Source organism: Macaca mulatta, chromosome 4 (assembly GCF_049350105.2).
Source record: "Macaca mulatta isolate MMU2019108-1 chromosome 4, T2T-MMU8v2.0, whole genome shotgun sequence".
NCBI lineage: Eukaryota > Metazoa > Chordata > Mammalia > Primates > Cercopithecidae > Macaca > Macaca mulatta.
Genome location: NC_133409.1, coordinates 179641485 through 179669311, shown reverse-complemented (window position 1 = coordinate 179669311; position 27827 = coordinate 179641485). Strand labels below are relative to the sequence as shown.

The 27827-nt window shown below is 40.8% G+C and overlaps 1 pseudogene; it reads right to left on the bottom strand.

Moving 5' to 3' along the window:
* Positions 1-1767: 1767 nt before the first annotated feature.
* On the bottom strand, positions 1768-27612 carry LOC722935 (phosducin-like protein 3; annotated as a pseudogene).
* Positions 27613-27827: the final 215 nt, after the last annotated feature.

Sequence of the window (27827 nt, the reverse complement as noted above, 5' to 3'; positions counted from 1 at the left end):
CACCCCAATTCATCATTTGTCTAACTCTGTGAATGCTGGGTAGGTCAGCCACTGCTGGTTAGCTAACCCAGCACCCCCTGCCAATCTCCTTCTCCACTGCCTGACTTTCTCTTCCGAGACTGCAAAAGGAAATCTTAGTTTTCCTACTTCTTCTTGTATCTCCGAGAGGCCTTATGATGTAGATCTAACCATTAAGACATAAGCAGAAGTCAAGGTTGGCGAGAGTTCTAAGAATGGTTTTGCTCCTTATAACAAGTTATGGCTGGTGCTGTTCCCCTCCACTTATTCCTGTCTTGAATGTGGATTTAATGGCTGGAGCTGTGGCAGCCATCTTGCAATATGAGATGACAAGCGGGAGCATGCAAGGCCCACACGTAAGGGATGGTGGAGAGGAAAATGGAAAGAATTTGTGTCGGTGAGTTGCTGCACCAAACCTGGAACCACTTACTTCCCACTTTTTGTAATGTGAGATAATGAAATATCTTTATTACTTAAACCACTGGTTGTCCAGTAGCTTACTTGTAACCAAAAGTGAGTTTGTTTTTGTTTCATTGTTATATTTAGGGGGGAAAGAGAAATGATTGGCATACATGAATTTGAGAATTTTATGTAGCTAATCTGTTAATCTTGTCTCTGTGGTTTATGACACAGAAAGTACTGTTGTAGTTTATCAGTTTTACATCTAATTTATTAATCCATCTGGGATTTATTTTTATATATGAGGAAAAAATCTAATTTTATTTTTTTCCAATGAGTTAATTGGTTGTTTCAACCCTATTGAGATGTTGTCTTCTTTATATATTAAATTCTATATTTAGTCTATATTTAGGTCTGATTTTGGATACCACCCCATTTTAAGACCATGTGCCTTTCAAAGAAACCAAAAAACTAAAAACTAGAACACTAAGCTGTGTGATTGCATTTAATTTTCAAGACAAACTTTACAAATTACAAGTTAAATTTCCCCAACTCCTTCTTCTCAAGAAAAAAACAAAAATAAAAAACAAAACTTTCAAAACATTGGGATTTTGACTGGAATTATATTAAATTTGTAGATTAAAGAATTTTATATTTCCAATGTGTTTCTAAGACTATTTTATCACTCAATTTATTTGTCTTTAAAAAAATCTCTCAGCAAAATCCTGATGTTTCCTTCACAAAGATTCTTATTTTTCTGATTAAATTTGCTCCCATAATTTATACTTTGGTTGGTATTTTGAGTGCATTTTTCCTTGTTTATTTTATAACTGATTATCATTAGTCTATAGGACAAGTATTGAAGTCATTTGTTTATACACTGGAACAGTGTCTAAGTTGATTTCCTTAGGTTAACCAGGAGACAGTCACATCATTTGAAAATAATGATGCATTAATTTTTTCTCTTCCACTGCTATCTTCTATTTCTTTTTCCTGTCTTGATGCACTAGTCAGGCTATCTAGGATGATGCTTAATCCTAGCATTGGTAGTAAAAATCTTGTTTGCCCTTGATTTTACAGGGAATGACTGTTATTTCAGTAAGTTAAATGCTTATTATTTCAAATAAATGTTGCATGTTATATTAAACAAGTGCTATTATACTCCTAGATATTTACTAACAAAAAATTTTTAACAGAATTTCCACCAATGATTATTTCCAAAATGTAAAGATTTGAAACATATTTTAAACAAAACTAAAAAACAGAAGGATTCATTCTTGCTTTTTCCTTTTTTAAAAAGTCCAGACAATTTGTCACAAGGAAGTTCGGCATGTGATGGCAGCTGTCGCCTCAGTCACCCTCGGAATCACTGTCCCTCCTCATGGGGACAGAGCGCTGCACGGAGGACAGCAACACGTCTTCAATCGGCTTCTTAGGATTTTTCTCCAGGTCCATCATAATTGCTCCAGATTCAGTTAGTTTCCATTCCAGCTCATCTCTTGTCAGGGTCATGCTGCCAAACACCAGAGGACCAATAAATAGCCTTGAGGTCTCTTCCCACATAAACAAATATCGTGGGCAGATTCCCATCAGGATAATTGGGTACGCAGGTTGTTGAAATGGCTTTGATAAATTTGATCAGGAAACTTCCTGGCAAGTCCACTGAGGTGCTGATTTATTAGGACACAGAGGGGAATTCCTTGTTTGTAAAGGTGCAAGATGACCCACAAGCCCTCAACAGCTTTGGTAACTTCTTGAACATAATCCTTCCCTGAGATCTCTAAAACTTCTCCAAATTTATTCTTCAGGTTAGTTGCTTTCCACTCAGCCAGTCTCTGCCATCTGTACATTTCAATAGCACGTTCATCCTCCTCATTAAGCTCGTCTTCATGATCCTCCAGCTCTTCCAAAGTCATATCTTCGTGTGTTGTCACCACTGACTGCTGGAGGATGCACTGCTCCTCTTCTGCCCCCTTTCCCGTTCTTTCAGACTTTCCTTGGGGGGTAAGATACCCTTTTTGCGTAAGATGTCATCTGCGTTGGGGTCCTGCGTCTTGTTTCCAGTTGCTCAAGCCAGCTGTGCCCCCAAATTTTTTAATACTCTGCTAATTATCAGCTATGGAGGCTGAATTTCATCCCATCCAGATTGTAAATATTTAAATTATTTTTTCCTCATATCATCTCCTTTGAGAGTAGTTCTTAATTTTTGTATTTGGGTTAATTTGGCATATTTATATTTGCAACCGTGTTTGGGCTTATCTCTGTTTTAACTAATTTCAGTGTTCATTGCAAATCTTTTTATATCTTCATTCTTGAGCTCTTAATTCTACTTCATTTCTTAGTTGGTTAAAATACATAATGGTTTATTTTCCAAACTCTTGTATGCATGCATAAGACTGTCTTTCCATTATCTTCACATGTAGTAACAACTTGACTGGTTGTCAATTCATGGGTCAAAATTTATCTTTCAGAACTCAGCTTTTCTTTTATTCCATTGTATTTGCAGATTCTGAGTCTAGACTGATTTTTCTCCAATGGTTTTGATTATAGCTTTTTCTGGCCAGAAAGACGAGAGGACTCTTAATTTTCCTTGTTAAATATTTTCCAGGACATGCATGACCAGGTTTGGTCCATCCTACCACATGATGATCTCTGTTAATCTACATAAAAGATACAGGTTTAAGATACCGGTGTTTTCTTCAGCTTGGGAGATTCTCTCTCTCTCTCTCTATCTCTCTCTCTCTCTCTCTGTCCTGTTTCATTTGTTCTGGTTTTTCCCTCCAGAATATATACATTGGCTTACTCAACATCCACTTTTCTCCATAAACATCACCTTATTCCATATATTTTCTTTCTTTGTTTTATTCTTTCTGTGTTCTAAGGAAACAACTCGAGTTTGACCACCCATTATTGATTTGATTTTTTGGATTATCAACTTATGCTTCCTACTGCCTTCCACACAGATTTTACTTCTGCTTTTGTGTGTTTGGCCTCCTGGTCATCCTTCCTAAAATGCATCTTCTCATTCTTCCTTCCTCTGGAGTTCTCTCCCACTGCCCTTCATCCCAGCCTGTGCCCTCCTCACACATTCCTGCTAGCTTTTGCACAGGGAATGCTTCTCATTTTCAAGTTTGGGTTTGCTTTGTTTGTTTTAATCTTTCCTCTTACTTTATTACTTAAAACACTGTGAGACAATTTCTAGCTACAGAAAAACTGACACACAATAACGTCAGAGGCGTTAGATGCTCATTAATTGTGGGCTTTAGCTTTTCGTGGTAGAGGTTCTGATGTTATTTTCCTCTAACGTTTATACAAACTTAGTAGTTCTTTAAGGTTGCAGAATCTCAAAACAATGAACTGTACCAGAGATAAAAATATGTAGAGCCAGAAAGATATGATGAAATAATAAAGCCAGAAGTATTTGGAGGATATAATTGAGCTAAATTCATTTTTTCCTCAGTAATATATATCAGCAAATTACCATATGATTTATATCAGTGGAAATTTTCTCTCTCTTATTGTTGAAATTTTTGTTTTGAAAACCTGGAGAGCATTTAAAGTTGATGGAAACACCAGAAGCCACATTTTTAGAAAAAAATTACATGCTAAATAAATTAGCTCTTGGAATTAAATATTATCATTTCTATCATATTGATCTAATTTCTTGGTTTTATAAAATGATACATTTTATACACATTAAGATACAAATTAATCATACACTTCATACACTTTAATATACGTTTTATCTTAATGTGTCATTTAAACTACAATGTACCTTGCCCTTCTAAGTTGTATGGGTGGGGGGGGGGTTGCGGTGGGTAAAAATACTAAACAGGAAGCAAAAGAATGCAGATTCGTCTACTTCTGCCCGTTAGCACCTGTACAACCTTGGATGTTATTCCCTCCCCTCACTCCCCGTCATAGAATCGGCGCTAATAAAGCTTAGCTGACCTATCCTATGGTTTGGTGACAATTAAATGAAATGTCTGTGAAGGTTTTTATTAAGCTGGCAAGTTCCATGCTTATTTAAAAGATTATAATTCCACCATGTTGCTTTCATTCCACTTTGAAAAACCTTTAGCACACATCATTATTTTAAAAGTGGTAGTTTATATAGTATAGACTTTTGAATATAGTGCAAGAGAAATGCAACTGTTATGACAATTTAACTCAAGATTTGCAATCCTTATTCTTGTTTTGGAAGACAGTGGTAAGTGTAGACAGATATTTAATGTCATGAGCCTCTAGATAAAGGAAGAAAGGTATGTATTAATTATTTCAATAATCATAAGCATTCCTCTTTTTACTTTTACTATTCACATATAATTATTTTTTGAAAAAATTCATTATTTTCACCAAAGCAGTCCAGTATAGAATAGTATAATATATCCCCATATATCCGTGTGCTTTAATAACAATTAACTCATGAACAATGTTGTTTCATTTTAACTACCCCTAGGTACTCTACTCTTGTACTAACTTGAAGCAAATCCTAGAGACCTTATCATTTAATCTGTAAATATTTCAGTATGTGTCAGTAAAAGGATAAATTCTTTCCCTCCCCCAACAAAATCACAATACCACAATCTCATCTGTAAGTAATCAAAAACAGTTTCTTAACAGGCCATCACACGTCCAGTCATATTTGAATTTCCAGTTGGCTCATAAATGTCATAATTCTATTTCCTTTTATGGTTTATTTGCTTCAATCAAGATCTAAATGAAGCCCATGCCTGTGACTTGTTGTTATGTCTCATGCTTTTTTCAACCTAAACGTCCTTCTTGCATTTTATTTCTGGTGGAAGCCACATTGCTGTCCTGTAGCGTCTCCCCCGACCAGAGTGCTGATAGCATCCCCATGGTGGCTTCCCATGTCCCTCTGCACTTCCTCTCTCTTGGTAGTCGTATCTAGGGGCCTGTTCAGATTCAGGTTCTTATTTCCAGCAGAGAATGAGGAGTGGGAAATATTTCACAGGTGGTGCTGTGTTCTTCCATCAGGATATATAATATCTGGTGCACGCTCTCTCTCTCTCTCCCCCTCTCTCTCATAGTAGCAATTGTTGATGCTCAATGCATCTATTCATTAGTCCACGAGGAGCTGCAAAATGGTTATTTTCTCTCACATCTTCTTCATTTATTAGCTAGAATGCTCCTGTAAAGAAAAACTTCCTCTCATTTGCTGTTTGGTTACCAGTAGTATAGTTTGTGTAGGAAAGGTGAATAAATGGCTGTCTCTTTCCCTTTATTTACCCATTTTCAAAAAATAAGTTGGTCATCAGCATCCCCCAATATTGACTAGTTAGATTTTAAAAAAATTATAAACTCAAATATGTTTTGGTCCATTGAAGCTATTGCGTGTGTGATGTTTGAACGGTCCCCATCTTTGGGGTATTTGAGCCATTGGGAGCCTTGTCAGGCTGGTGTATGTGTCCTAGCAGTCTTTGACAGTGTCCTGGGGGTCCAGGCTCATCTGACATTCTCTACCTCAGTCCTAGAGTCACCCACTTCTCAAAGGGGCCCCATGGATTTTCCTTTTATTTGTTTTGTGGGAAATTGTACTTCATGACCATAATCTGGGTGATGTTCTAGATATTTCAGTAGACAGAACTAGGGAAAGTTGTATATATATTTTATATATATATAAAATTATAAAAGTGTATATATTTTATATATAAAATTATAAAAGTGTATATATTTTATATATAAAATTATAAAAGTATATATATTTTATATATAAAATTATATATACAAAACTGTATATATATACACACATATGTATCTCAAATACATGTATCATTTTCAGATTATTGATTAACAAACAAAGGTAAAGCAATTAACAAACCAAGGTAAGGCAAAGATAATAAACCATTTTCAATTACATAGTTATCTACTAAATCTGGTGGGGCTTTTGGAAAAACAAAAGCAATTACAATTCTGATGGACCAACACAGCAAACTTGTTGCATTGTCTTTGTAAATTTTTACAGATATTACACATATCTGTCTCTACAGGAACATCTCTAGTTTTAAAAGTCCCTGCCCTATTTGTTCCCCAGAAAAGAAGGGAATACAGACTTATGCTCTTTCTATCCATGTGTTGAAATTAAGTTGCTTTGCTGGTTTATTGTGAGAGCACAGAAAAGTATGTAAAAGAAAATGAGCTTCTGTTACTAAAAGGTTTTCCCATGCTAATGAAAAAGATCATGAAATGAGAAAGTAATGATTGTGGCTTTATTGAAAATAATATGGCCAGGCACTTGGATGTTACACAGTTTTGTGTATGCAAATATAGTTTTACTAACCTGTGTTGCTCCTTTAAATAGTCATTTTGCATTGTTATTGATGAAGCAAAAGACTGGTGATGACCACTTATAATCCTTTCTGATGTTTCTAGAGCAATATGGCACATCCCAAGAGGGAAAAGTTCAGGCAACCAAGTTTTCATAGTTACAGCACATATTGTACTAAATCAGCTTCCAGAAGAAACATGTACTTTGATTTGAATGACCACCTGGAAGCCACTCTCAAAGAATGTTGATGATCTCCCTCTAGCCTGGAAGGACAATGCATATACCACTTCCATTCATACCACCATACCATGTATTGTGGTTCTAAACTTTGATTTTTCCCTTACATCAGAGGACTTTCTCTTCTACCAAAATGAGGTTAACTGCAATGCTGGAAAGATTAATGCACTGTTTTCTCTTAGAGGATTAGAAGGGGGTTGGTTAGTACATGTATTATGGTCAAAATATATCTTGCTTTAGAAATAGAATCAAGATAATATCTGTTTTAGTTCAGGTTGCCATAACAAAGTATCATGGACTGGGTGGCTTCTAAACAACAGAAACCTATTTCTCATAGTTCTGGAGGAAAGAAGTTGGAGATAAAGGAGCCAGCATGTTAAGAGTTCTGATGAGGGCACTCTTCCAGTCTGTAGACAGCTACTTTCTTTCTGTGTCTTCATGTGGCAGAAATAGTGCCCTTTAAGAAGGCACTAATCTCATTCACAAGGGCCCCACCCTCATGACCTCATCACCTTCCAAAGGCTCCACCTCCTAATATCACCATCTTAGGGGTTAGAATTTCAACATATGGATTTTGGGGGACACAAACATTCAGTCCATTGCAATAATCAAAGTTATGATCAATAAAGTTATTAACAAGGTAAAGCTTATAATTATGCTTTTGATGAAATTATGTCTCTTACAGAAAATTGACAACTTAAGATTGTGTTTATTATTGCATTTTGTTTCCTTGATTTTATTTCTCTTAGTAAAAAGTATGACATTCAAACACAATTATATACACACAATTTTTTCTCTAATTTATTCACTGGGATTCAAGATAATAAAGAACACACACTAAGCTGTTAAAAAGCTGCAGTTGGCTGGGCATGGTGGCTCAAGCCCTTTGGGAAGCCAAGGCAGGTGGATCACTTGAGGTCAGGAGTTTGAGACCAGCCTGGCCAACGTGGTGAAACCCCGTCTTTACTAAAAATATAAAAATTAGCCAGGCGTGGTGGTGTACACCTGTAATCCCAGCTACTTGGAAGGCTGAGGGAGGAGAATTGCTTAAACCCAGGAGGTGGAGGATGCAATGAGCCAAGATTGCGCCACTGCAACCCAGCCTGGGTGACAGAGCAAGACTCCATGTCAAAAAAAAAAAAAAAAAAAAAAAAAGCTGCGGTTCCCTGAAAATCTCCTTTTTTCACTTTAACGATTTTTCGTCTTGAAAGTCTGTGTGTCCCTGTGAGAGTCACTGGTTTTAGGTAAATTAATGGTCAACTAAATATTTGCAACAAAAACATGCCTTATATTTCAGCTGAGAAATGGTAGGCGTGGCCTACAGTGTTAGCCATGGGGCCCTGAGGCAAGTTGCTTCACTTCTCCCTCAGGTCCAGGATTCAAATCTGCAAAAGATGGGCTGAGCCAGGCGGCCACAAGATCCCATGGGTCTGTGTGCTCCAGGGCCTGTGTTTCCAAAATATGATCCTTTGTTTTTTAAAAAAGCCAGGTGTGGTGGCTCGTGCCTGTAGTCCCAGCTACTTAGGAGGCTGAGGTGGGATAACTGCCTGAGCTCAGAAGTTTGAGTCCAGCCTGGGTAACATAGTGAGACTCCATCTCAAAAAATAAAATAAATAAAAAGGGGCTGGTTACCTAACTATGGGAGTACCTCCCATTACATCTCCCATTTTGGAAATTCTCAATGCACGCTCACATCTTAAGGCTCTGAGGAGCACTGCCTAAAAGAAACATAGTTAACCTTATTTAATCCAGAGTTTCCCAAACTTGTTAGATTCTGGACTCTTTTGTCCAGGTAATATCGTTGAACACCCCACAAAACAAGTGTTCTGCCGCAGTATGCGTTGGGGACACTGCCTTACAGCATTGGGTACACAGTAGGTGCCCAGCGAAAATGGATTTATGGGCTTTGGTCTTCTGCCCAAGTAGAGCACTAGAACGCTAGGGCTCCTCTGCTACGAAATCTACCAATACACCTGTTTTCCAGTTAGGCCCCCGAGTCTAAAGAGGGGCAGGAGATATTACTACCCACCAAGCCTAAGGATGGGGCGAGGGGAAGCCACAGTGGATCCACACTCCAGGAAACAGAGTGCCCGTGGGAGAGTGAGATCGTAGGCTGCGGCAAGGTGGGGGTGCTCAGCATGACAGCAAGAGGCCAGCACTCAGGGCCCACCATGGAGTCATCTCCCCCCATCCCCACATAACCCCCTGCAGAAATCTGTAGGGTTCACACACAGGTAAGTTTTATAGTCACACGTTGTTGAAATTTAGGCCAAGGAAGGCATCAGTCCTGCAGATGAGAAAAGAGAGTCCACCTGGACCTTGTTTTCCTAGAACTGAGGATGAGAACCATCCCATGGGATGGATTTAGAGAACAAAGAACAGAAGGAGCATAACCAGTCCTGTGGTTCAAGCCTGCGTTTTGCAGATGGAGCCCTTGAAGCCGCGTGGTTAAGTGGTTAAGCAGCTCTCTTGGTCAGCGAAGGCCAAGTCTGAAATGCGGGCTTGGGCTTCTGACTCCATGTCAGGGCGTTTCCACAGCCGGCTCCACACAGGGTGACGGCAGCTGAGCTCCGGAGGCTGCGTGTCAGGGAAAGGGAGACAGGCAGCGATCCACAGGTGGTCCAGTGTTGCTTCTTTGGCTTCTTTTTCTTCTTCATATTTCTACTCATACTTTATTCTTTGAAGGCATTCTTTAGTGAACTGATATTTTTTACTACTCAGAAGAAGTGGAAAAAATTAATTTTTCTATTGTTCCCCACCTAGGCTTAAGTCCAAGACTATTAATTTAAATCACTAGCTTCTACAGGTAATGTAGAAGGATAATTCCTTACAGATATTTACAGGAAAATATCCACTTACTCAATAAATATGTGCCAGACGCTGTTCTAGCCTCTGGGATTCATTATGAATAAAACAACAAAATCTCTAACCTTTGTGAAACGAACGTTCTAGTACAGAATTATGGCTGTAAACAATACGTATAATAAAGAAGTAAATCATGTTGTATGTTAGAACACGGCTTTCCACACCTTAGTGTACCTGAAGACCAGCTGGGAACCTTGGTAAAATGCAGATCCCAGCTCAGCAGGTCTGCGGTGACCAAGGCTGTGCAGCTCTGACCAGCTCCTCGTAATGCTGTCTGGCCTGTCTGTGGTTCTCGCCCCACACTTTCAATAACAAAACGTTGGAAGTTGTCTGTAATAGGCAAGGGAGATTGAAAGGGAGAAGAAGCGTAGTCTCCCTCTAAATAGCATTGACCCGTGGAGGCCTGGTTGAGAAAGAACATTTGAGCAAAGATTTGGGGTAGATGAGCTACAAGGGTATCCCGGAATAGGGTCCAGGGCTTCCAGGCTGAAGGCACCGCTGGAGCACAGCCTCTGAGGCAAGGGCATGCCTGATGTATCGGAGAAATTGCCAGGAGGCCAGTGTGGTGGCAGTGGTGTGAGCGACGGGAGAGCAGGGGGTGAGAGGAGAGCAGTAAGGCGCGGTACTAGGAAACCACACAGGGTAGGGATTTGCAGCCCACAGCCAAAGCTTTGGTTCTACTCTGAAGGAGTGGGAAGGCATGAACAATGTGGGCGATCCACACAAAGATGTGTACGTGGTTGTTCGTAGCAGCATCATCCATGAGAGCCAAGACCTTGAAACAATCTGATTATTAGCTAGTGCACAGATAACAAAATGTGACCTGACCACACACTGGAATACTATTCAGCAACAAATAAGGAACAACTAAGCTGAGCGCATTGGCTCATGCCTGTAATCCCAGAAATTTGGGAGGCCAAGGTGGGTGGATCACCTGAGGTCAGGAGTTTGAGACCAGCCGGGCCAACATGGGGAAACCCTGCCACTACTAAAAATACAAAAAATTAGCCAGGCGTGGTGGCGCATGCCTGTAATCCTAACTACTCAGGAGGCTGAGGCAGGAGAATCTCTTGAACCTGGGAGGTGGAGATTGCAGTGAGCCAAGATCATGCCATTGCACTCCAGCCTGGGCAACAAGAGTGAAACTCCATCTCAAAAAATAAAAATACATAAATAAATAAAGGAGCAAACTGCTAATCCATGCTACAACATGGATGGATCTCAAAAATGTTATGCCATGTGGAAGGAGCCAGATGCAAAAAAACTATAGATCGCATGAGTCCATCTCTCTGAAATGTCCAGAAAAGGCAAATTTAGAGAGACAGAAAGTAGATTGCTGGCTGCCTAGAGCTTGGAGGTATTAGTAGTAGCAGGGATTAATTGCAAAGTGGAACCCGGGAACATTTTGGGGTGGTGGATATGTTTTAAAACTCGATTGTGGTGATGGTTGCATAACTCCATAAATTTACTAAAAATAACAAAATTATACACATACAAGGAGTGAATTTTATGACGTATAAGTTGTATCTTAATAAAGCTGTTTTTAAAATAAGTTTTAAAAATGATGTGGGCTGAGGAATAACATGCCCAACTTCCACCTTACCAATACCCCTTTGACTGGTTGTTAAAAACAGACTGCTTTGGGCAAGGGTGGAAGAAAGTCCAGTTAGAAGAGCAACTTCTTCATGACTGGGATTGCCTTTCTCTTGCCATTATTTTTGCATAATAATTTATGTAGGTATAGAATTGGGGGTTGAGAGTTACTTTCTCTTGAGTGCTTTAAATATTTTTTTCATTAACTTCTAGCATCTGTTGTTTCTAATGAGAAAAACTGGATGAGATAGTTTGAAAAGTATTTGCCAGAAGAAAATTACTACTGTCTACTGGCTTGGTGTTTCCAATTAACAAGTAGGTATTAATGCGACTCAGCAAATTGCTGTATGTCAGGAGGTATCCTTTTTTATTGTACATAAGGATCATTAACGTAAATATTTTAACATTTTGTATGAAACTTTACACTTTTCTGACCGTTTTTAATTATATGTTTTTTATTCTTCTTTCATCTTAAGTCCTTTGAGATAGATAGCATTTGTTTCATCCTTCTCTGTTAAACCATGAGGAAATTAGCTGACTCATCTGAGATGGTTTATCCAGTTAGTAGAACAGCCCACACAACTGATCAGGTCTTGTAGCTCCTGTCTGTACCCTCTTTCCCGAAGACTCAGGTTATACAAGATCAGGCCTTGTCCTACATGCTTCAGTGCTCCAGCTCTGATGCTGACACCAACAAAAAGTGTTGTGTAAGACCATGAACCCTCCACTTCATGCCATGAGCTGTGATTATGATTTCATCACAAAATATTTGACCTCCCCACTCATCATCTTGGATTAAGTCACTTCATGTTTTGCAATTCTCTTTTGTCATCTAAGACATAACAATATGAGTAACCTATCTATTCTATGAACTCCGGCGTTGTTGTGAGTGCGAAGGAGTTGGTAGTCATCTGATGAGCATGTGTAGACTATTGCTTCACGGTCCCTCACCCCCACACATAGGTAATCGCAGTTTCTGAGGGTAAATCTCACACTTGCTCCTGCAATTTTTGCTGTGTACCGCTGCCCCCAAAGCTGCCCTGCCATGTGCAACAGACCCCCCCAGTGCTCTGCTGGGCACCACTAAGGCACCTCTTCCAGGGCCCGCTAATGCACTGGGGGCCTGGGTTTTGCCAGCTGGTCCACTTGGCCCTATTATTTCTCTTCATTCTTTGTGAGTCATGTGGTTCCTCACTGGTGGCTGCTGCTAATATTTTAGACCCACCATTTGTGTCCTACAGCTTCGAAACTGCAGGGAAGTCTCCAGGGGAGTGGGGGCAACTGGCTCTCCCCCACCGCCATTAATCACATCTTGCTGGAAGGGGCTGCAAACAGTGCTTAGGGAAACCTCTATTTCTACCAATCACCCTTCTTTCCCCTCAAAAATACATCCTCCTTATTTTGCTGATGATGAAAACCAGGTTTCAGGTTGTTGAAGAGATTTGCCTTAGATTTCCTCTTGGGAAGACAGTAGAGATGGGAGATAAATCCAGCCGGAAACCTATTCAATTGAACAGCACTGCCTCTTTGCATGTTTGTGCATGTATGTGAATACATCCGTAGATTGATTTAAAATGTGTGTAAAAGCTAAGGCATATTACCTGTAGCGGTTGGTATTCTTGTAACACATTATAACACAAGGCAGCCAGAATTATTTTAATGCCATTTAATTCAAAACAAAATTGTCTAATAGGTGATTCAGTTTTATTATGCTGATTAGCAATAATTTGCAGAAACTGTTTAAACAAGTCATGGAAAATAAAAGGAACATTTAATTAGCACCAGTGTCAAGGGTAAAAAAGCAATTAATATTAAACACTAGTGCGAAGAATACTGTTCTTTTGTTTTTAATTATTCAATACCACGCTGAACAGATTTTGGTTATTTTTTTCTTTCTGAGAAAATAAAGGGCTTTTAAAATTATACTTAATATTAGCTGTACTTACTATAAATGGTGAAAACCAAAAGTCTTATTTTTTTGTTTTGTTTTGTTTTGTTTTTTGAGACGGAGTCTTGCTCTGTCGTCCAGGCTGGAGTGCAGTGGCAGGATCTCCACTCACTGAAAGCTCTGCCTCCCGGGTTCACGCCATTCTCCTGCCTCAGCCTCCCGAGTAGCTGGGACTACAGGCGCCCGCCACCATGCCTGGCTAATGTTTTGTATTTTTTAGTGGAGACAGGGTTTCACCGTGTTAGCCAGGATGGTCTCCATCTCCTGACCTCGTGATCCGCCTGCCTTGGCCTCCCAAAGTGCTGGGATTACAGGCGTGAGCCACCATGCCCAGCCGCCTTATTTTTATTGGCAGGAAGTCTAATTGTACTACTAAGAGGTCATGTAGCAATTTAAAATTTTTAAAATATTTGGCAACAGAAGTCACCTGAAACCTTAAATAAAATAACGATATGCCTTTCAGAGTTCTTTGACTTTGGAGTTTAACAAAGGGTTAATCGAAGCAAACAGTTAATTTTCCAGAGCGGTGAAGGACAGTGGTGTTGAACATGGACTTTTCAAGCTCAGGTGTTTTCTCGCATAGTGTTATTGGCAGAGTTTACAGAGAAGGCGCAGGCCAGAGATTAAAGAACAGGCTCGAGAGACCCGATGCTTCCCTTCTCACATGTGGAGCCTTTGTGGCACTCACTGAACAGGTTTCTCAATGTGCAGCCCACAGACCCTTGAAACTAGAACCTTGTAGGTGGTTGAGAATTCAGATTCTTGACCCATAGAGCCACTGAAGGGCCAGGCAATATGCATTTTAAAAGCCACTTACGGGCCGGGCGCGGTGGCTCAAGCCTGTAATCCCAGCACTTTGGGAGGCCGAGACGGGCGGATCACGAGGTCAGGAGATCGAGACCATCCTGGCTAACACGGTGAAACCCCGTCTCTACTAAAAAATACAAAAAAAACTAGCCGGGCGAGGTGGCGGCGCCTGTAGTCCCAGCTACTCGGGAGGCTGAGGCAGGAGAATGGCGTAAACCCGGGAGGCGGAGCTTGCAGTGAGCTGAGATCCGGCCACTGCACCCCAGCCTGGGCGGCAGAGCGAGACTCCGTCTCAAAAAAAAAAAAAAAAAAAAAAGCCACTTACGGTGCTTCTCATCCATTCTGGAGGGTAAGAACCCCGGTCACAGAGGCATACTTGCTCAAAATGTCACAGGAAACCCATAGTGAGATGTAGGAGGCAGAGTCACGGTTTTAGGCAGACATTGCAGACACCTGATATATATTCTGGATTGATCCAATGCTCAGTCTTGGGTGTGGATACAGTTCAGCAATCTGCAATATTGGGTCATTGCTTTTAAAGAATTCTCTACAGTGCAATTTCTCCATCTGGAAACAAAAGCCTACACATAAGTATCACAGTTGAGGCCCTGAGGCCCTCAGATAAAACACACCGTGCGGTCACTGAGGATTGTGCTATCATCACACCCACTAAACCTAGAGAAAACCTCCAACAGACTCGCTCACTCACCAGATGGCCCGGTCAACAAACTTGGGTGGATCGGTTCTGTGGAGATTCAGGAAGATTTCGCAGTAAGAAACTTTTCTTCTCCTCTTTTTCCCCCCCCTTATACTAACTGAAAAACTACTTAATTAAATCCAACATAGTATCCACTAAGAGCTTAGCACTTAATTCTAATGCTTCATTTATCTTACTCAGGAAGCAATAGCCAATAATAATAATAATAATGACAGCTCACATTGCTTGCATACTGGACATTGTGCGAAGTATTTTACTTACATTGTCTGTGTCATCTTCACAGCCCCATGGGGAAGGTGTCGTAATTAACCAAATTTTGCAGGTAAGGAAACGGAGGCTTGAGAAGTTACATATCACGGTCATAGATTTTGTAAGACACGGAACCACGGCTGGACCCCACGCCTGTCTGACATCGCAGCTGACCCTCATTGTACTGCCTTTGACACAACTAAGAGTGAAGTGGCTTGCCAGGTGCTGTGGGATTCCATTTGTAAAAATACGTTTTAATCCAACACATGTTCACAGAGAATCTACTATGTGCATGTGGGGCAAAGCCCAATAAATGGTTATTGAACCGAATGGGACTGAATTACAGTTTGAAAATCCAGAAATCCGTCCAACATGAAGCCCTGTCCTTCAGGCACAGCCCCGGCCACAAGCCAGGATAGAAAGAGGAAATATAACTGTACTTAAGTGACTCTCCTCCAAGGCTAAAATATGCCACAGAAATGACAAATCGTTAAGCTATGAAGGTCTGGTAGAGTAAGAAGGTAAGTGTGACCCTCAAACTATACTTGACACTATGACAAATCCAAGATGCTCTGTTGGAAACACTGGCATAAACTACTTCAATGTCTAACCGTAGAGTATAAGTAGATGCCTTGCTGTTATGAGTCCATAACGTATATTCGCCAACTGTGAAAAATAATGCTACATCGGGAAAAAAGGTCTATTGGTGTGGAAAGATGTATATCCTGTGAAAGTGAGAAACAAAAAAAAAGACAAAGTGAAAAATCAGGTGACAATAGAGGATGTACATAATGTATATATTATCTTAATTTTGGAAAATCACAGATACAGATAAAGGCACATATGACACGCATATATGTATCTATGTGCATAAAAGACAATGAGGTTCATGTGTGTTTGCAGGCATATGAAAGGCACATATTATGTGTATATGGTTGTGTGACTATGAAAGGCACATGTGGTATGCATATGTGCTTGTGTGTATATGAAAAACACACATAATGTATGCATATGCTTGTATCATAAGAGATACATCTGCATACATATATGTTTGTATGCAAGTGGAAGACAATGTATACATATTTTTACATAGGACACATATGATGTACATATATGTTTGCATGCTCATGAAGACAAATTATTTACTCATACATTTGTGTGGCACATGGAACACACATATAATGTGCGGGTATGTTTATATGCATATATCATTTCTGGGTGATTGGAATTGTAGCTGTTTGATATGGTTCATTTCCTTGTCTATATTTTCTGATGTTAGTGTAATGTGCATGTAATTTCTTTTGAACCAAGAAGTAAACATATACAAAACTTCATTTGCAGAAGCACCCCAAATTTAATGGGCTCAGTATCTTCCATGGTTGGGGACGTGCAGTTGGTTTTAAAAGAGAGAGAATTAGGCACGCCATTACTGTGCAATGGCCAAAACATTGAAGAGCAGGGACATAGGAATTTTTTTTTAATTGAATCCTCTTCTGAAAAAAAATTGATTTATTGTGAATAAATGGACGTATTTGTTTAGGGGATGTTGGATTTAAAAGTTTAGGAGAACTTTAGGTATGGCATTAGAAAGAGAGTTTTTGGCTACCCAAACCCTTCATCAGTTTTCACAGAGGCCTTTTTTAAGGGTGTGATGTGACAAGGAAGTTCCCATCCTCAGGGTGGGGAGAGGGCACTTGTAGATGGAATATTATTGTCTGGATGACACCGAATTTCTGTTTTAATTCAGCTCTTCAGTATTCCACGTGTCTGTTTAATTTTAGCTCTTCTCTTTGTCAGGATTCTATGTCTGTCTCTCAGAGAAAGTTGCCTAACTTTAATAAAACTTGCTTTATTGCCAAATGATACCCATGTGCGTCTTAAAGTCAACTGAGGTGAATCTTGAAACAATTGGCTGGCTGATCCCAACCTTCAAAGGCATCCACCTTCTATCATTTTTAACAGAGTTCAGTGCCGCTTGGTACAGGCAGGGGCTATAAATATGAGTAATTTCACTGAGTGAGATGTACATTTTCCAGGAAAGATGACTACACAAAATTAGGAAAAAAAAAAGAGAAGGAGAATGCCTGATGGAGAGCAGTGGTAAGACTGCCTGGACCCTTTTCATTTTCTTGTGCTCTTTGATGGGACGTCCTGGTGGACACATTTGTCCTATTGTGGCTATACGCCAGTGTCCCAGGTCCCATATTTGCTGAAGACAGATGATGCTATAATGGCTCCGGGATGCAGGAGCTTCTTGAATGTAACCGTACCCAAAACAGAATCTCTGATGGAGAATTTACAGGTCTTAGACAGAGAAACAGCTACGCAGTGAAATTGAACCTCTGGAACAGCAAGGTGTTTAATAGCAAGATTGTGCTGTATTTTCTTATATTTTCTGGTTGCCAGACAAATGGGAGAATCCCAAAAATAGGGCACCCTAACATCACCTACACCTTGAAGCTGAGCATTGGAGAGATTTGCTTTCTTGATAAAAGGAACATATCCCCGAAGGTAACAATGACCTCTTATAGTAACCACTTTCTCCGAAATTGTCCTTACCTCCAGGAGCCAGGAATGGAGAAACAAAAGCTCCTGGGGGCAGAGCATCAGTGGCAGATCAACCACTTATCTTGTCTTCTTCTGAGGCAGAGGCTACCCTGGAGCAGCCACACAGCATAATTGAACCTCTGGTTCAACTGAACTGACAACTGTAGGACTTGAGCTTTCTATTGAGCTGAGTATTGCCTGGGCAGGAAGGTAAGGTAAAGAGCATGGGATGGAGCCTGCTACAGTTTCCAGGGCCCAAATAGGGAGAGCTTTCATTCCCCACGGAGACTTGAGGGAAAAAAGACAGATGTCAAGCCAAGTCAACACAAACCATGAACTTAGTACCCAAAGGCTAATGGGATAGGATATTAATGGTTTCTGTGAAGACCAAATAAAGGCGGTCCATTCACAGCTCTTGGTAATTCTACAAAAAGCTACAATTTCTTGAATGTTTAACTCTGTGTGAGGCACTGTGCTAAACACATTAAACATATCCCCCTATGGGAAAGTTATTATCCTCATTTTGAGATGAGTAAACTGGGGCTCAGAGAAGCCACCTAAGTTGCCCTGGGTCACCCAATTGGCAAATTGTAAAGCTGGGATTCACCTCTGTCTGTCTGACTTAAAAGTTCATGTTTGTAAACATGCTGTTGTAAGAAGACTTGAACATTTTACTAGTGATACATAATATTTGTACATATTTTACAGGCACATGATATTTTGATACATAGAATGGATAAGGATCAATTTGAGGTATTTAGGGTATCCGTTGCCTCAAGTATTTATAATTTCTATATATTGGGAATATTTCAATTCCTCTTTTCTAGCTATTTTGGAATACACAATATATTGTTGTTAACTATAGTCACCCTACTCTACCATTGAACATTAGATCTTATTCCTGTAATCTAACTGTATGTTTGTACCCATTAACCAACGTCTCTTCATTCCCCCTTCATTCCTACCAATACAATGCTTTTTTGGTTACTTTAGACTTGCAATATATTTTAAAGTTGACAGTGTGATGTTTCCAGCTTTGTTCTTGTTGCTCAGGATTTTGTATGGCTATTTAGACTGCTTTTGGTGCCATACAAATTTTAGGATTTTTTTTCTATTTCTACAAAAAATGACATTGGTATTTTGATGGGGATTGAATTAAATCTGTAGATTGCTTTGGGTATATGGTAATTTTAACAATATTAATTCTTTCAACCCATGAACACGGATGCTTTCCGTTTGTTAGTTTCTTCTTCAATTTTTTTTCTTCAGTGTTTTGTAGTTTTCCTTACAGAGGTCTTTCACCTCCTTTGCTGAATTTATTCTTAGATATTTGTGTGTGTGTGTGTGTGTGTGTGTGTGTGTGTGTATGGTGATTGCAAATGGGAATGCTTTCTTGATTTCTTTCTCAGATTGTTCATTATTGGTATATAGAAATGCTACTGATTTTTGTATGTTGATTTTGTATCCTGCAACTTCTCTGAATTTATTTATCATACCTAAGGGTTTTTTTTTTTCCTTTTTTGGGCAGAGCCTTTAGGTTTTTCTAGACATAAAATCATGTCATCTACAAGGAGGAACAATTTGACTTCCTCTTTTCCAATTTGGATGCCTTTTATTTCTTTCTCTTGCCTGATTGCTTTGCCTAGAACTTCCAGTACTATGTTGAACAAGAGTAGTGAAAGTGGACATTTTTGTCTTGTTCCAGTTCTTGGAGGAAAGGCGTTCAGATTTTCCCCACTCAGTATGATGTTAGTTGTAAGTTTGTCATATATACCCTTTATTATTTTGAGGTATGTTCCTTCGATGTCTAGTTTGTTGAGAGTTTTGATCATGAAGGGATGTTGAATTTTGTCAAATGCTTTTTCTGCATCTATTGAAGTGATCATATGGTTTTTGTCCTTTATTCTGTTGATATGATGTATTACATTTATTGATTTACATATGTTAAACCATCTTTGCATCCCTTGGTATTTTAATAGGGATTGCATTAAATCTGTAGATTGCTTTGTGCAGTATGGTCACTGGATCATGGTGTATTATCTTTTTGATATGCTGTTGGATTTGGTTAGTTTGAGGAGAATTTGTATTATTTGTTCTTCGTAAGTTTGCTAGAATTTGGCAGTGAACCATCTGGTCATGGACTTTTCTTTGTTAGGAGACCTTCTATTACTGATTCAATCTCATTACTCATTATTGATCTATTCGAGTTCTCTATTTTTTCCTGATTCAGTCTTGGTAGGTTGTGTGTGTCTAGGAATTTATTCATTTCTTCTAGGTTTTCCAGTTTATTAGCATACAGTTATAAGAGTCCCTGATGATCTTTTGTATTTCTGTGTTACCAGTTGTAATTTTTTCTTTTTTTTGTTTCTGATTTTGTTTATTTGGGTCTTTATTTTTTCTTTGTTAGTCTAGCTAGTATAACTTTTTGTTTCATTGATCCCTTATATTTTTAAAGCCTGTTTTGTTTAGTTCTGCTCTGATCTTTATTATTTCTTTCCTTCTACTAATTTTGGGTATGATTTGTTCTCGCTTTTCTAATTCATTGAGGGGCATTATTAGATTGTTTATTTGAAATCTTTTTACTTTTTTGATGCAGGTGTTTATTGCTATAAAATTCCCTCATAGCACTGCTTTTTCTGTAATCCATAGGTTTTGATATGTTGTGTGTATGTGTGTGTGTGTGTGTGTGTGTGTGTGTGTGTGTGTTTATTATTTTGTTTTTAGAGAGAGGATCTCACTTTGTCATCCAAGCTAGGGTGCAGTGTTGTGATCGTAGCTCACTGCAGCCTCCAACTCCTGGGCTCAAGTGATCCTCCAACCTCAGCCTTCCAAGTACTGGGACCACATGGGACTGCAGGCACCCACCACATCTGGCTAATTTAGAAATTTTTTTTTTTTTTTTTTTAAGAGACAGGGCCTTGCTATGTTGCTCGGACTGGTTTCAAACTCCTGGCCTCATGCAGGCCTCCCCACCTCAGCCTCTTGAGTAGCTAGAATCATGCACATGAGCCAAGCTACCATGCCTATCTTGGTATGTTGTATTTTGATTCTCATTTGTTTCAAAATTTTTTTCAACTTCCTCCTTAATTTCTTCCTTGACCCAATAGTCATTCAGAAGAATGCTGGTTAATTTCCTGTATTTGCAGTTTCCAAAGCTTCTCTTTTTATCGATTTCTAGTTTTATTCCATTGTGATCCAAAAAGATATATGATATAATTTTGATTCCATGTACTGATGAGAAGAATGTGTATTCTATAGCTGTGGAATGAAATGTTCTGTAAACGTCTGTTAGGTTGATTTTGTCTAAGATACTCTAAATTCAATGTTTCTTTGTAAATTTTCTGTCTAGATGATCTAATGCTGAGAATGGGGTATTGAAGTCCCTAACTATTATTGTATTAGAGTCCATCTCTCCCATTAGATCTAATAATAGTTGCTTTATATATCTGGGTGCTCCAATTATGGATGCATATATATTTAGATATGTTATATCCTTTTACTGAATTGATCTACTTACCATTATATAATAAACCTTTTGGGTCACTTTTTATTGTTTTTGACTTAAAGTCTGTTTTATCTAATGGAAGTATAGCTGCTCCTGCTTGCTTTTGGCTTTCATTTGCATAGAGCATCTTTTTCCATCTTTTTACTTTCAGTCTATATGTGTCTTTATAGGTGAGGTCAGTTTCTTTTAGAAAGCATATAGTTGGGTCATTTGAAAAAATTCATTCGGCCAGTCTATATCTTTAAGTGGAAACTTTAGGCTGTTTTTTGTTTGGTTGTTTGTTTGTTTTGAGACAGTCTCGCTGTGTTGCCCAGGCTGGAGTGCAGTGGCCGGATCTCAGCTCACTGCAAGCTCCGCCTCCCAGGTTTACACCATTCTCCTGCCTCAGCCTCCCGAGTAGCTGGGACTACAGGCGCCCGCCACCTCGCCTGGCTAATTTTTTGTATTTTTTAGTAGAGACGGAGTTTCACCGTGTTAGCCAGGATGGTCTCGGTCTCCTGACCTCATGATCCACCCGTCTCGGCCTCCCAAAGTGCTGGGATTACAGGCTTGAGCCACCGCGCCTGGCCAACTTTAGGCTGTTTATGTTCAAGGTTACTGTTGGTATGTGAGGACTTATACCTGTTAATTAATTGATCGTTTTCTGGTTGTATATCCTTTGTCCTTTATTTCTATCTTATTATTTATCATCGTGATTTGGTGGTTTTCTCTGGTGGTAACATTAAGGTCCTTCTTTTCCTTAGTTCTGTGTTCATTCTACCCAATGGTTTTTATTTATACTTTTATGTCTTTTCATGATGGTAGATGTTATCTTTTCATTTCCAGGTATAGGACTACCTTAAGCATTTCTTGTAGACCCAGTCTAGTGATGATGAATTTTCTCAGCTTTTCCTTGTCTGGAGAGGATTTCATTTCTCCTTCATTTATGAAGGATAACTTTACTGGGTATAGTATCCTTGGCTGGCAGTTTTTTTCTTTCAGCACTTTAAATGTATCAGCCCATTCTCTCTTGGTCTGTAAGGTTTCTGCTGAGAAATCTGCTGTTAGTCTGATGAAGTTTTCTTATAAGTGACATTTTTCTCTTGCAGGTTTTAGAATTCTGTTTTTGACTTTTGACAGTTTGACTATAAGGAAGAAGATCTTTTTGAATTGAATCTCTTTGGAAATCTCTGAGCTTGCTGCCTCTGTGTGTCTAGATCTTTTGCTAGACTTGGGAAGTTTTAACCTATTGTTTCATTGAATAGGTTTTCTGTCCCTTCAGTTTTCTCTTTGCCTTCTGGAATATCAAAACTTAAAATATTTGGTTGCTTTATGGTGGCCCATATATGTTGGAGGCTTTGTTCATTCTCTTTCATTTTTTTCTTTATTTTTGTCTGACTGGGTTATTTTAAAAACCTGTCTTCGAGTTCTGAGATTCTTTCTTCTGCTTGATCTAGTTCCTTGTTCAAGCTCTTGAATGTATTTTTTATTTCATCAATAAATTATTAGGTTCCAAGATTTATGTTTAGTTCTTTTTAATTATATCTATTTCTTTTTAGTGAAATTCTCATTCATATCCTGAATTGCTTCTCTGATTGTATTGTTGAATCTGTATTCTCTTGTATCTCACTGAGTTTCTTTAATATCACTATTTTGAATTTTTTTCTGGCATTTCATTTTTTTTCATTGGCATCTGTTTTTGGAGAATTATTGTGTTCCTTTGGAGGTGTCTTATTTCCTCGCTTTTAATGTTTCTTATGTCCTTATGTTGATTATCTGTGCAACTGGTATAACAGTTGCTTCTGATTTTTTGGATTTGCTTTCACAGGGAAGGACATTTTTTTCTGAAGATGTAGCTATGGTGTTGATTAGGTAGGACACTTTGGCCTTGATTCTAGATGCATGCAGTAGTGTAGTCTCTGTGTGAGTTCTTCAGTTGTAAACAGTGTCAGTGGTGTCTGTGATTTCTTTCGTGGCTTAGAGTGTGGCTGTTAATGGAGGCTGTGGGGAAGTTTTGCTGGGGACAGCAGCACAGATGGCCCAGTCCTCAGGCTCTAGCGGTGGCAGCAGTGGGCCAACACCGTGCTGTTCTTGGGCCTCAGAGCAGTTTATGCTGGTCCTGGGGTTAGTGGTTCCAGGCAGGTTGATTCTTGAGCCTCCAGAAGGCTTGCTCAGGTGCTGGAAGGGGCCGTGGTAGGCTAGTTGGGGAGGGGTTCAGGTTCCTAGGCAGCAGGCATGGCAGGGACAATGATGGCAGCTATGGCCAGATCATCCTCTAGCTTCCATCCTATCCATGCTGGTGTTGGTGGTGGCTGCAAAGGCCTGGGTGGGCTAGTCCCCAGGTGACATGTGTGTGTGGGTGTGACAGCTGTGGGGGTAGTGGCAGGTTGGGTGAGCCCATCCTCAGGCCCTTAGGAGGAGTGCTCAGGTGCCAATGATGGTGGATGGGGCAGGGCAATTCATATGCCTCTACACAGCATGCTTGGACCCTGGGAGGTGGAGTTGGGCCAGGCGGGCCTGTCCTCAGGATCCCTGGTGGTGCATATGTATGCTGGCTGCGGCGAGTAGGGGTCGGCTGATCCCTGTGCCCTGGCAAAATGCTCAGGTACAGGGGCAGCAGCAGCCGCACTGCAGCTCTGCTGTTGGGGAGAGTGGGTTTGCTTTCAATGGTAGCGTTGTAGGCAGATGGCTGGGAAGTGTGCACTTCAGTTCCAGGTGGCGGCTGTGGGTGGCAGAGCCTGACCTTAGGGTGCTTGTAAGTGCACAGTGGCCCCTTTGCTGGGGATGGTGGAGTCACTCCCAGTGGCTCATGCTTTAGTTCTGGTGGCAGCAGTCGGCAGCAGCTGCGGATGGGGGATGTCAATGGGACTCCAGGGATGAGGAGATGCAGGGGTGGTTGAGCCCCAGAACAGGATGTGGCCTGGTGGGGGCTGGGCTGTCAAAATGGCACTGTGCTGTAGCTGTTTAGGTCTGGGGGGATGTGAACTCCCTCTCTGGAGCAACGCTGTCATGCCGTCTCAAGACAGCTCCCTGTTTTAGTCTCAGGGCTCATGAGAGTCAAGAATCTCTCCCATGGCTGGAATTGCAGATGTCCATGGTGGGAATGTGGACCGCTGAGGGTCACCCGCTTATCCTTTCTCTGCACTAGGAGGCCTCTCTGGGCTCCCAGCCAATCCCAGCCGAGTAGGCTGCCTTGCCTCCCTCTCCTTCCTCGCCTTAGGTATTTCCTGTCACTTCTCTATTGAATTCCGGCATTCATAAATGTGTGATTATCAACTTACTATTTTGGTTTTTCTTGGTGGAGGAGGTGAGTACCAGATGCCTCTAGTCAACCATCTTGAAGCATTTGACTCAAGCACTTTTGAAGTCAAGTGAGATCCGTTCAATTGAAAAGAATCTCTCTAAGTATAGACACCCTCTGGGCCCCGTGAGAAACATGCTGCTTCACAGACTGAGCTTTGGCACTTTATGCCAGGTATGCAGCTCGGCTTTCATTCTTCTCTGTTTCTCTTGAAGTTTGCAAAGAAGTTGCAATAGTTGACTTTATGTGTCAACTTGGCTATGGTATCCAGTTGTTTGGGCAAATGCCAGTCTAGATGTTGCTGTGAACGTAGTTTTTAGATGAGATTAATATTTGGATCAGTAGATTTTGATTAAAGCAGATTACCCTACATCATGTGGGTGAGCCTCATCCAGTCAGTTGGAGTTCCTATTAAAGCAAAGACTGAGGTTTCCCAAGGAAGGTATTTGACCTAAACACTGCAGCGTAGAAACTCTTCCTGGGTTTCCAGGCTGCCTGGCCTGCCCCTCAGAACTCAGACTTCAGACTGCAGCATTAATCTTACCCTCATTTCCAGCCTACTGGCTTGCCCTGTGCATATTGGACTTACCTGCCCCCACAACTGTGTGAGCCAACATCTGAAAGTAAATCTCTGCTTACACATATATCTCCTATTGTTTCTGTTTCTCTGGAGAGTCTTGACTAATACAGTAGCAAAGAAGACACAAGGAGACTCTCTTCCAAAGATCTTTCTTTAACAATGAGGAAAAGCACACAGGGAAAGAGTTGGGTATATCTAACCATTTGCTGTTGGTGTTAATATGCAAAATCTCATGTACAGTCACAGCTCCCTCTGCCCATTCTCATCATTGCTCTGTCCCAACGTGCTTAAAAGACACACTCCACCTTCCAGCAACCACATCTCCCAGCTGCAGGTGTTCCCTGCGTGGCTGGATATTTCATGCATATCAACACGTGTGTTGTTTGCCGTGTGCTCCCCTCTCCTCCTCTTCCAAGCTAGAAGACAGGTCTTTAGAGGTCCACTGCCTGAAAGCAGAAACCTTTTCATCATCTGGGTGTTTATAAAAGCTTTCAGTTCCTGAAAGGTGAGCCTGGAGACAAGGAGTCTTTGGGTGTACAAGGGACAGGAGAGGGTCTCCCTGCCAACCAGTGCAAAGGGACACAGTTGTCCTGCAAGCAGGGGCCTGGCACCTGCCTTCTGCCTCTCCTTCACTATTCCTGCCCAGAGGCTGGACTCTGGCTTCAAGAGTCTGCACCTAAGCAAGGAGTTCAGACCACATAGGCCTGGGAAAGCTGAGGCCCTAGAGATGGGTGGGAATGAGGCAGAGAGGCTGCAGGCCCATTGGGGTTCACCAGAAAGGATGGGACGGAAGGCAACAGCCTGCTGATTCTTGTTACTGTGGAAGCCCCCATGGCCTCTCCTAAGCCTAAGAATAATAATGAGCATGAAAGTCCAAGCAGACGACGGGGTTAGGCTCAGAGTCAGAGTGGGATTGGGATCCACTTAAAGAGCATATGTAGATACAGATATAGATACCCACACACATTTATACACACATGTGACATTATATTTTCATACATACATAACAGATCATATTTCTGGCATAGACTGAGGATTTTACCTACTATACTGGCAAGGATGATGGGGAACAGAGAAACAAGGTTATGGAAGTGTGACTGGGCTGCTTTTAACTGAATTTTCTTTTGATTTGTCTATATTTAAACATTTTCCTAAAATACATATTATTTTATGATATAATTCATCTTTTAAATAACGTTTTTAAGTATTATGTTACTCGTGGAAAAGACTGATAATATAAATTTAGAGAAAGGAATGAAATTCAAAGTGGTATACCCAGTATAAAAACTTCCTTTAAGTAAAATAAAAATATCTTCATGCAAAACAGATAGACAAAAACGCCCATATAACCATTTATAGAGAAAAGATTGGAAGGAAAGATTAAAATGATGTTACTAGGGATCATCTTTAGAACTATTTTTTACTCTTCTCTACTTTTCTGAAATTTCAAAATGTTTAATGAGCACACATTACTTTTTTAGAAGCAGAACCTTGCAAGGAACTCAAGCTATTTTAATAGATCCTAGGTAAAATACTGCTTCACAAATACATGTTTTAAATTTTTGCTTCTCTGGCCAAGTGTTTTCTGTTTGGATTGTAGTCCCTGAAAAGTGTAGAAATTGCAGTTTCTACCTGATCTTTCCTAAATAAAAATTTAGCAAGTAGAGATCCTTTTTAAGGCCCTTTCTTCTCCTCCAACACACATCCCCCAAATACGCACAAACTCTCTCCCCACCACACACACCCCATCACCACTATCACCACCATCATCACACACACACAAACACACACACACACCCCACACACACACCGCACACACACACACACACACACATGCACGCGCACACACACGCACACACACCCCATCACCACTATCACCACCATCATCACACACACACACAAACACACTCACACACACCCCACACACACACCGCACACACGCACACACACGCACACACATGCACACACGTATGCGCGCACACACACACACACGCCACACAGCCTGCCTCAAACTAGGTGGGGGCACTGAGGGCAGGGGGATTCCTGTGATCTGCAGGGCGAAGTTAAACCTGTAGGGTTACTGAGCAGAAAGTTTAATTCAGAGAAGTCTGGGCCATGAATGAGCACAGGTGGGCCCTGCAGCTCATAATGCTCCAGAGGCAGCGATCCCTAAAGAGATACCAAGTGGGATGAGGCAGGGATTCTCAGGGCCCCTGATGTGGCGAGGTGAGCCATCTCACGGACTGTCTCACCCACCTCCCCATGTGCATGACACGTGCCACCAGTTTCCATGTGTGCTGTGACTGGAAAAGGCAGAGATGCCCTGCTTTGTCACCTGAAATGAAAATGTCAGCACTCCCCTTCCCTCCTCGCCTGCTGTTCTGTCTGGGCGCTGGCTTCGGTTCCCAGGGGGAAGCTGTGCAGATTGCCATGGTCTTTTGTGGCCAGCAGGGCTCTGGCTCCTAAGGCTTTTCTATCCCATTGACTGGTGCCGTGGACACCTCACCTTGGGTCTGTCCTGGAAAAGTCAGACGAGAGTGAGTTGGTGCTGCTGACTCTTTCGGGCTCGCTTACCATTCAAGCGGCCACTCCTTTCAGGTGCTCTTCATTTTCTGCAGAGCCGGGCTCCCGCCTCGTAGTTTCCTTGAGCCCAGTGAACGAACGGCAGCATTCCTTGCTGTGCAGCCATCAGCCATGTAAGCTGTGTGAGATTTCTCTATGCTGGCTCTTTGTATCACTGGGAATTTCTCTTTGACCTCCATCCAGTTCCACCCCCGTCTTTCCATTCCTTA